The sequence below is a fragment of the Macaca mulatta genome, chromosome 1 (assembly GCF_049350105.2).
Source record: "Macaca mulatta isolate MMU2019108-1 chromosome 1, T2T-MMU8v2.0, whole genome shotgun sequence".
NCBI classification, from domain to species: domain Eukaryota; kingdom Metazoa; phylum Chordata; class Mammalia; order Primates; family Cercopithecidae; genus Macaca; species Macaca mulatta.
Genome location: NC_133406.1, coordinates 63,089,352 through 63,098,756, shown reverse-complemented (window position 1 = coordinate 63,098,756; position 9,405 = coordinate 63,089,352). Strand labels below are relative to the sequence as shown.

The 9,405-nt window shown below is 49.2% G+C and overlaps 1 long non-coding RNA gene across 1 annotated transcript; it reads right to left on the bottom strand.

The window, feature by feature from the left end:
• Positions 1–2,116: 2,116 nt before the first annotated feature.
• Positions 2,117–9,405, bottom strand: LOC106993996 (uncharacterized). The gene is made up of 2 exons (XR_001440379.3): positions 9,171–9,405; positions 2,117–2,402 (listed from the first exon to the last, which is right to left on the bottom strand). It is a non-coding gene; the product is annotated as an uncharacterized LOC106993996 (long non-coding RNA).

Here is a 9,405-nt window from a genome sequence, read left to right as displayed (position 1 = left end):
TTGGGAGGAAGACAGGGGACCATGGCTGCCGTTGCTGTTTGATCAGTGTCAGCCTTTGCTATTGCAACTCAGAGGCACCCCACTCACGGTGGTTGCAGATAGCTGAGATGAATTGAAGAGTTCAGTGCAGGTTTCCAGGAAATAAATCTCAAACTGCACTTTGAAAGAAGAGGGAGGCCAGATGCGGGGGCTCACGCATGTAATCCCAGCACTTTGGGAGGCCAAGGCGGGCGGATCACCTGAGGTCGGGAGTTTGAGACCAACCTGACCAACATGGAGAAACCCTATCTCTACTAAAAATACAAAATTAGCCAGGCCTGGTGGTGCATGCCTGTAATCCCAGCTACTTGGGAGGCTGAGGCAGGAGAATCACTTAAACCCGAGAAGTGGAGATTGCAGTGAGCTGAGATTGCGCCATTGCACTCCAGCCTGGGCAACAAGAAACTCCGTCTCAAAAAAAAAAAAAAAAAGAAAGAAAAAGAAAGAAAGAAAGAAAGAAAGAAAGAAAGAAAGAAAGAAAGAAAGAAAGAAAGAAAGAAAAAGAAAAGAAAAGAAAGAAAAGAAAGAAAAAAGAAAGAAGAGGAAGACCAGCCAGGCAGAGGAGGATGAGCACTGGCTTTGCAGCAAGAAAGATGGCTTCAAATCATGATTGTCATGTACTAATTGATCTTGGGTACATTACATAACCTCTCTGAGTCCCAGTTTTCTTATTTGTAAAATGTGCAAAATAAGGCCTCACTTATGAGGCTAAGAGCTACCTGCTATATGTAAAGTGATGTATGTGTGTTCAGTGAGTAGCTGCATTATTATTTCACTGTTGTTGAAGGAGAGGTAGAGGTGTTCTCAAGCCCACTGAGGGAAAGGGTTTGGCTTATTTGGGGGAAAACATGTAGTGGAGAATGTAGAGGGGGGATGTGGGAAGATGGGGCTCAAAATGCAGTCAGGCAGACCAAGAAAGGCCTTACTACATGCCTTGTTAAGGAGTCTGGAGTTTATGCATGTGGGAAGTTAGAAGTAAATTAAGAGTTTTAAGTATAAGAGCAGTGTGATCAGAACTGTACCTCTCTAGCATGGGATATTCCAAGTTCTTTTCTAAGGAATAGAAAGTAAGTGAAATCACTAAGGCATCATCTAAGATCAGAAGGAACGGCTGGGCATGGTTGCTCACGCTTGTAATACTAGCACTTTGGGAGGCCAAGGCAGGTGGATCACCTGAGGTCAGGAGTTCGAGACCAGCCTGGCCAACCTCGTCTGGTGAAACCTTGTCTCTACTAAAAAATACAAAAAAAAATTAGCCAGGCATGGTAGCCGGCGTCTGTAGTCCCAGCTACTCAGGAGGCTGAGGCAGTAGAATCACTTGAACCTGGGAAGCAGAGGTTGCAGTGAGCTGAGATCGTGCCCCTGCACTCCAGCCTGGGTGACAAGAGTGAAACTCCATCTTAAAAAAAAAAAAAAAATCAGAAGGAACCCCAGCTGCGGTTGGAGTCCTAGGACAATAGGCAGACCAAGCTTTTTAGGCCTTGTCTTGCGGAAGGCTTATCTACTGGGCAATCAGAGAGGGCCAGGAGGCTGCAGAACTGCAGGAGAGTGGACTAGTCCACGCCCTCCATCACTTCCCTTTCCCCAGGATTGTTTTCTAACAATCTCTTGCATTTGCACTGGACTTTATGACTTGCAAAGCTCCTGCATGGGAGGTAGGGTACAGTTAGCCTTTTCCAATCCCCATTTTACAGAAGAAGAAACTGAGAACTGGGAACCGTGTGACTAACCTAGGTGGCACAGCTAATAAGTGATAGGAATGAAAATCTAACCCAGCTCGGTGTACAGCGTCCCTCTCCCCGTACCTGCTGCTGTCTCTAAGCTCTATGGTAAGGGGAATAGCAAGGGAGGTCAGTGTATCCATCCATGCCGCCATGTGACCTACAGACCATGCCCAAAGCTTTGAGCCAAAGGCCTCCAGCTTGAGAAAGAACTCAAGTTGTAGTTTGAGTGAGATCAAACATGAGTGAGGGCAGGAGCTTCATGTCAGGATAAAACACCTGCAGAAGTACAACACAAGGCAGGATCCAGGCAAGCACTGACGAGGAGGGCACACAGAAGGACCCAGGCAAGCTGGGCAGATCAAAATGACAATATGTATTAGTTCCCTAGGGCTGCTCTAACAAAAACACCACAATTAGGTGACTTAAAACAGAAATGGATTGTGTCACAATTCTGGAGGCTAGAAGTCTCAAGCCAAGATGTCAGAAGAGCTGTGTTCTCTTGGAAGGCTCTCAGGGTGGGGGTGGGGAGGGCAGGATTCTTCTGTGCTTCCTCCTAGCTCCTGGTGTTTGCTGGTTATCTTTGGTGTTGCTTGGCTTATGGCAGCATAACTCCAATCTCTGCCTCCATCTTCACATGACCTTATAAGGACAACAGTCATTGGATTAAGGCCTGTCCTAACCCAGTATGACCTCATTTGAACTCGACTATGTCTGCAAAGACCCTGTTTCCAAATAAAGTCATATTCACAGGTACTAGGGGTTAAAACTTCAATATATCTTTTGGGGGGTGTCATTCAACTCAAAACTCAACGTAATGGATCGATGAGCAATACGGGAAAAGCAAGAGCCCCCTAGGGACTGAGCACCTCTGGGAAGGCTGCCTACAGGAGCCCACTGTTGTAAGTGAGCCTGCAGGGAAGGGAGAGCTGAGGTGCCAAGCACACTGAGCAAAGGGGCCTTTTGGGGAGTGGTGTGAAAAGACTTCAGAAGGCACGTTGGAGTCTGTGCAAACCTTGAGTTGGGGAGTTAATGCGTCAAGAGGAAGGGTTTGGGGCAGGTCAGCCTAAGTGTGATGGAGCTGTTCTGGCTGTTCCTCTCAGACCTCACCGCTCTCTACCCTCAGGGCAAGTGGTGACAGAGGAGGGAGAGACAATCCCTGGGGGAAGGGGAAGGGCCAGTTTGCTGCAAAATGTCTTTAGAGTTTGGTGTTCCCCGGGGTATGATCCTTTTTATTTTAATGGTTTAATTGTGGGCTGTTTCCCAAATATTTCCAGTTCATTTTGAGCTCCCCAGGCAGGTACTTGGCTCAAAGAAGGGGGAGAAGCCCTGTTCCTGACTCCACAAAGCAGAGCACCAAGAACCCACCATCGCAGCACAGAGGGCAAAGTGTACTTCTTTCCAAGAGTGAGCTCTTTGCGGATCCTGTGCAGCTGCTATTTCATACCAGATGAGCTTCCTGCAACTCCAGCCAGCACACTCTGCACCTGCCTGCCCCAACACACACACACACACACACACACACACACACACACACATTCTCCACACTCTCCCCCTTCTTTCTTACTCTCATGCCTGCACATTCACTCATGTCACACACATGCTCTCACACATCCCACAAATACACTCACACACACTTATCCCACAAACCACCCACTCTTACACACTCACCTTATGTAAACACTCACATATTTACATTCACAGGATGATTCATGCTCACACACACACCTCACGTTCATGCTTCACACTCACCTTGTACTCTTACCCCTCAAATCCACACATGCCTTACACACTTATCCTCATTTGTAAACCTCAGATAACACACCTTACACTCTTACACGTTCATATACACATCCATATGCCCTTCCACACACATGTTCATGCACATACTTTTGTTCTTACACTCACACACTCACATTCCCAGACTCACATTCTGAGCAGGCATCCATGCTCGGAGTCCTTTAATTTGGGGGTGAGTGGCTGCAATGTTACCCAGGCCTCACCCCTCCCTCCAGAACCCCAAACTGCAGTTTGCCATCGTGGCTAGGGAAATCTTTTGCACCCTTCTAAAGATGGTGAGGTGTTTTACAGGTAAGGAAATGGAGACCCAAGAAGTCCTGTGACTTCCACAAGAGCTCCTGAGCTCCATGAAGCAGGGAACCCGGTCTTCCTCACTTACCCTCACATGCTTAGCTTCCTGAGAAGCTTCCCAAGAACCAGCACTTGATATACCTGTGTTGAGTAAATGACTGGATGGCTCCCTGAGGGGAAGAACTGGGAAAGATCCTAGTGAGGAAGTCCCAGTTTCTAATTTAGCCAAACTGGACTCTCCTGGCTCTTGAGACAGTTTCTTTTTTTCATGCATAATCCCTCAGCCACTGCCCCGCTCCACAAAGGAAACAGATGACTAGGAGGGTCCATGGGATGAGAGCTGGAGGCCAGAGACTCATCTGAACACTTGGTGCCTGAAGTGACATTTTGGAGTTGATGGGTTTCCAGTGGTTGGGGAGAAATCTATCCTCCTCCCTTTAGCGTGCCTGCAGCATGGACAGTGGGACAAGAAGGAGCTTCAGGCTGCCAGCTGCTGGCCTTCTGCTCTGCTTGGTTTCTCACTGGGCTGTCGGGGCTCTTCCCCTGCTCAGCCTTGGAAGGGAGCATATGGCTGTGCCAGCAGGGCTGGGAACCCCCATGGCCCCATGCACTGTCTTACGGTGGCCCATCCTGCCTTCCTTACCTGGAGGATGACACAGGACTTTGGGGCACTCTGCCTGCCATTCAACAGACAATGGGCCTTAGTCCTAATCACAGCCTAGCAATTCATAGTCTCAACACCAAACATTTGTAAGGGAATAGTAATTTACAAATCCCTTTCCCAGGCTCCCCTGTTCCAGATCTGATGGGCCCATCTGTAGAAAGAGACTGGACTGGAGCTTCCCTTCCAACTTCATCTTACTCCACCCCAAACCTTCGCTCCCAGTGCCTCGGGGCAGCCAGTTCAACCCTGGGTGGCAGGTGACCTCGTTATCTTCACTCCTCTCTCCCTCACACAGCCACTAGCTTAGTCCAGACCGTCACCATCCCTTGTGAGGACAGTTTCAGTAGCCTCCCAACTCCATCCCCTACCTTCAGGCTCCCCACCAGACCCCCTCCACATGGCTGCTAGACTCCTCTGCTCTTGTCTACAGATCTGACCATATCCTTGTGGAGCGTAAGCAGCCTCCTTCTAAGGATCCTCATGAAGTCCCACCCTTCCCACCTCCCCTTCTTACCTCTGCCCAGTGCTCCCTGAATGCGTCCAGCTGTTCCTTGACTCCCTGTCCCCTCTGCCCAGAATGCCCCCTTAATGGTGTACCTGGCGAATCCAAGCCACTGTCTCCCCACCCCACCTCATCCCCATGCACACAAAACTTTTAAGGTACTTCTCAGGACTGCAATGATATTATTAACTCTTACAGGCCCAGGGCATCACACAGAGTGCCTGGCATGCGAAATCTAATTATGTAGCAAACAACTGAGTTGAATAAAAGCCAGAAATCAAAGAGCCCAGAGGCAGCACCAGCGTTGAGGGAATCCTTAGGGTGCTCCCTTTCCCTCTGAGTTCCTCTATGGCCTGCAACTGACACAAGGAACCAGATCCAGGAAATAAGCAATATTTCGACTCCCCCTGCTCAGGGATTGAGTTGCCTCTCCCCTTGACTGTGGGCACTCTCAGGGGTCCTAGGTCAGACCTGAGTTTTCATGAGTTGTGGGTGAGAACCAGCTGATTAACCCAGTCTGGTAGTAATAGCCCCTCAGTACCAGATTGTGCTAGTGTTATTTGGGGCCAAGAGAAATGCTGGCTCTTGCCTTTCCTTACCAAGGGCCAGGAGCTGGTGACCCAGCTAAAGAATGTGCTTTGCTTGGGGTTTACATTCCAGGATCGGCTTGGGAGGCCAAGGGCTCAGGTTGCCAGTGGGAGCCAGGCACAGGGCAGGGGGATGGCAATGGACAGACCTTTCTCCCACCTCCCTCCTGGGCACACTTTCCATGCCCTGCCCTGCCTGGTCATTCCGAGTGGAGGCAGGGCCAGGAGGAAGACCCTCAGCCCCTTCATAGGGAGCAGCATTTAAATGGAGTGTGAAGTGACCTAGTATCCACTGCCATAAACCCCTACCTGCTGGGGAGCCTTTAACAGCTTACAAAGTATCTCCAAGTTTGGGGTCTTCTTTGAACAATTAGGAACTAAGGGCTGGGAGACTGAGTCACCTGTCCCAGGTCATGTGGCCAGCAAGCAGCAGAGTTGGGTGTAGCACCTCATCTCCTGACTTCCATTCCCAGGCTCATTGTACCTCCTGCCACATCTATATCAACAGCCTCTGTACCCCAACATCTAACCAGAAGCCCTGACTTCACAGGGTCAGTGACGAATCAATAAAATAGTGAGTGTGAAAGGGTGGACTGTAAAGATGGGGGGTTATTTTTCTTTACTCATCCTTTACTCACAAAGGATCTCAGGTGACTACAATGTAATAGAGCAAGTTAGTAGAAAGTACTTGAAGACCCATGGAAGAATCCCATGAAAATTTTCCCCAGTCACTGGCATAGCTTCCCCCTCTCCACTCCCCAGCACCCACACTTCCCAACTCCACAGCAATGGAAGTGATACACCCTCCGTGACTGGGAAAAGGACACAGGAGTGAAGGGCAGAAAAAGAGAAAAATCTCTAGTTTTGCTACTAACGATGGGGTAAGGAGACCCTTTCTAAAACAGTGACTGGAAGTTCTAGACTTTATTTGTTTATTGAGACGGAGTTTCACTCTTGTTGCCCAGGCTGGAGTGCAATGGTGCGGTCTCGGCTCACTGCAACCTCTGCCTCCCAGGTTCAAGCAATTCTCCTGCCTCAGCCTCCCAAGTAGCTGGGATTACAGGTACCTGGCTAATTTTTGGTTTTTTAGCAGAGACGGGGTTTCACCATGTTGGCCAGGCTGGTCTCGAACTCCTGACCTCAGGTGAGCCGCCCACCTTGGCCTCCCAAAGTGCTGGGATTACAGGCATGAGTCACCGCGCCTGGTCCCTCCAGACTTTAAATCTATACATATATCCACCCACTCCACCTCCCAACTCTCAGAACAACTTCCTTCAGGTGTTCAAATCTAGCACTAAGAGTTGTTAAGAGGTCCTTTTCTTTTCTCTCTCAGGTCGTCAGCTCCTTCCTCCTCCCTTAACCCAAAGCTCCAGCCCTGGGCTGTTTCAATGACTGCTTCCTAGCTCTGAGCTTATCTTAACTGTCTTCTGTCCCAAATCAGATCAGCTAGAGCTCAGGGCACTCTGATAACCCCTCGCTGTCACACACACTAGGCGGGCATACACACTCTTGTGTCTCTGCCAAAATTGGGGGAGGGAACTTGGGAGGACCAGAGCCCAGCAAAGCCCCAGGCAGACTGATGGGAAACCATCAATCTGATGACTTCACTTCTAATTTCATCCCACAGCAAACCCAGGAGGTAGTCATTTCAAATGAGGAAACTATGACACAGAGCAGTTTAGTGTACTTGAGACTCTGGGCAAGTCAGGAATCCTCTCTAAGCCAAAGTATGGTGGCTAAGAGTGCTGTTTCTGGGGCCAGATTGGACCCCAGGCAATCTGGCTTCACCACTTGACAGGTCTGTGACCCTGCATAGGCCCTTAATTGCTCTGTGTCTTACTTTCCTTACATCCAATGGGGATATCATAGGCTAGTCCCTACTTCATACAGTTGTAGAAAGGGTTGAATTCATTAATACAGGAAATCTAGGGAACAGTGGCTCACACACAGTATGTTAGCTGCATAAAAGAATAGTTCTTATTTACACATGAAGTGGTGGAGACAGGAGTTATAGTCACAGTCAGAGCAGAGCCTGAAGCCCAGGATGCCAGATTCTTGAGCCAAAAACATTATGCCAGCCTGGGGATGCGAGATGGAATGGGGCTCCTAAATGTCCAGTACTGAGGGAATCAGTTACCAGGTGGCAAAAGAAAGCGAGTGGCTGAGATTTCTAATTTGTCCCTGCTTAGATATTGCGGAGAAGTTACAGCAGATTTGAAACGAAACCGAGAGTTGGTTTATCCAAATCTCCTTTTACAGATAAGGAACCACCCCTAAAAGACAAAGTCCTTGGCTGCAGCGTGGCATGGGTTGGTGGTGGAAGTGGAACTGGACCCCGGCACACCTGCCTCCTGTCTGTCTGTGTGTGCTCTCCCTCCCACTCCAGGCGGGAGACAGGGCAAGCTCTTTGGCCTGGGGAGAAGAGCTAGCTTCTCCTTCAGTCACATCCCCTCCCAGGCCTGGTCTGTGAATAACATTCGGTTTCTCAGGGTAATTGAGAGCTTGAGGGCTGTCTTCAGTGTTTGCGGCACAAAATTCTCCAAACTTCCGGCAGGACGTACTAGAATTTAGAATTTAGAACCAGGGCTGGCTTAATAAATGTTAGATATTTTTATAGCTGTTATTACAATTACTCAGTCCATATTTGTTGAATGAATGAATGAATGAATGAATGAATGAATGAATGAACAAATGAGTGGCTTACTGGAGGAACAAATGGCCTAAACCGACTTCTGCTTGTGGTCACAGCCTTGGGCATCCCATAAAACATGCTAGGCTTAGTTTGGTCAGAAGAGGGCAGCTTTGAGCTAGGCTTCCCAATTTGCCAGCGACTGACAGGATTTGCATCCCTCTCTTGGCGGGGAGGTGGGGAATACTACAGGCTGTAATTCATCCTCAGGGCTCAAGACTCATCTTACAGGTTATCTGAGATCTGCCTTACGTGCTCCCAACCCTCACCTGACCCCCATAGCATGGCCTTGGTGCCTCTCACCTGTGCTCCTGCCTGCACCCTGCTCCCACCAGGACACATCATAGCAGTCCACACTCTGAGCTGCTTTCAAATCCCCTTTTACCAGTCTGGACCCACCCTTACTCCCCTACAGACACACACACAGATTGTGAAGTGTTTAAGGACAAGGACAGACATTTGTTCCCACTTGTTTTCCCAGCATAGCACATAGTAGATCCAATAAACAGCTTTCTCCCATGACCCCCTCAGACATGGATCAGCCATGGGACTTGGGGCTGGGGGGTAGGCGTTTCCCTTCCAGGAGTCAACAGTGGGGCAGGCAGGATTGAGAATAGCTTAGCTCAGCCCAGATATCTCAGCACATCCACACATCCGACCACATGACCCAGGAATTCCCCAAGACTGCTGGTGGCAGAGTCTCTGACCAACACGGATTCCCTGTCAGGCACTCTCGCTCTCCCACCAACCAGATCTCCTTTAAGGAATTTGAGATCTGAGTTTCAGCAGCTTAGATCATTTCCGAGTCACATGCTGTTCTGGCTCTGTGTCTTCCTTGCCTGCCTGCTATGATCTTTGGTCACCCATGGTTCCTTACCTAGATGGGAATTCAGATTGTAGTCAAAGGAAGCTGGAGCAGGGGTGAGAAGGTCCAAGAAGAGGTTGCAGATGACTCCCCGCCGACCATGGCCAGATAGCTGGTAATGGAGTGGGCCCAATCACATGTAGGTGTTTTTAGTTTCGTCTTTGGATTCCATCGCACATCCATTCCTTCAGTTCATAAGCATCCATGGAGCACCTTTTGTGTGCCTTGTAGCACACTGGGTGTTGTA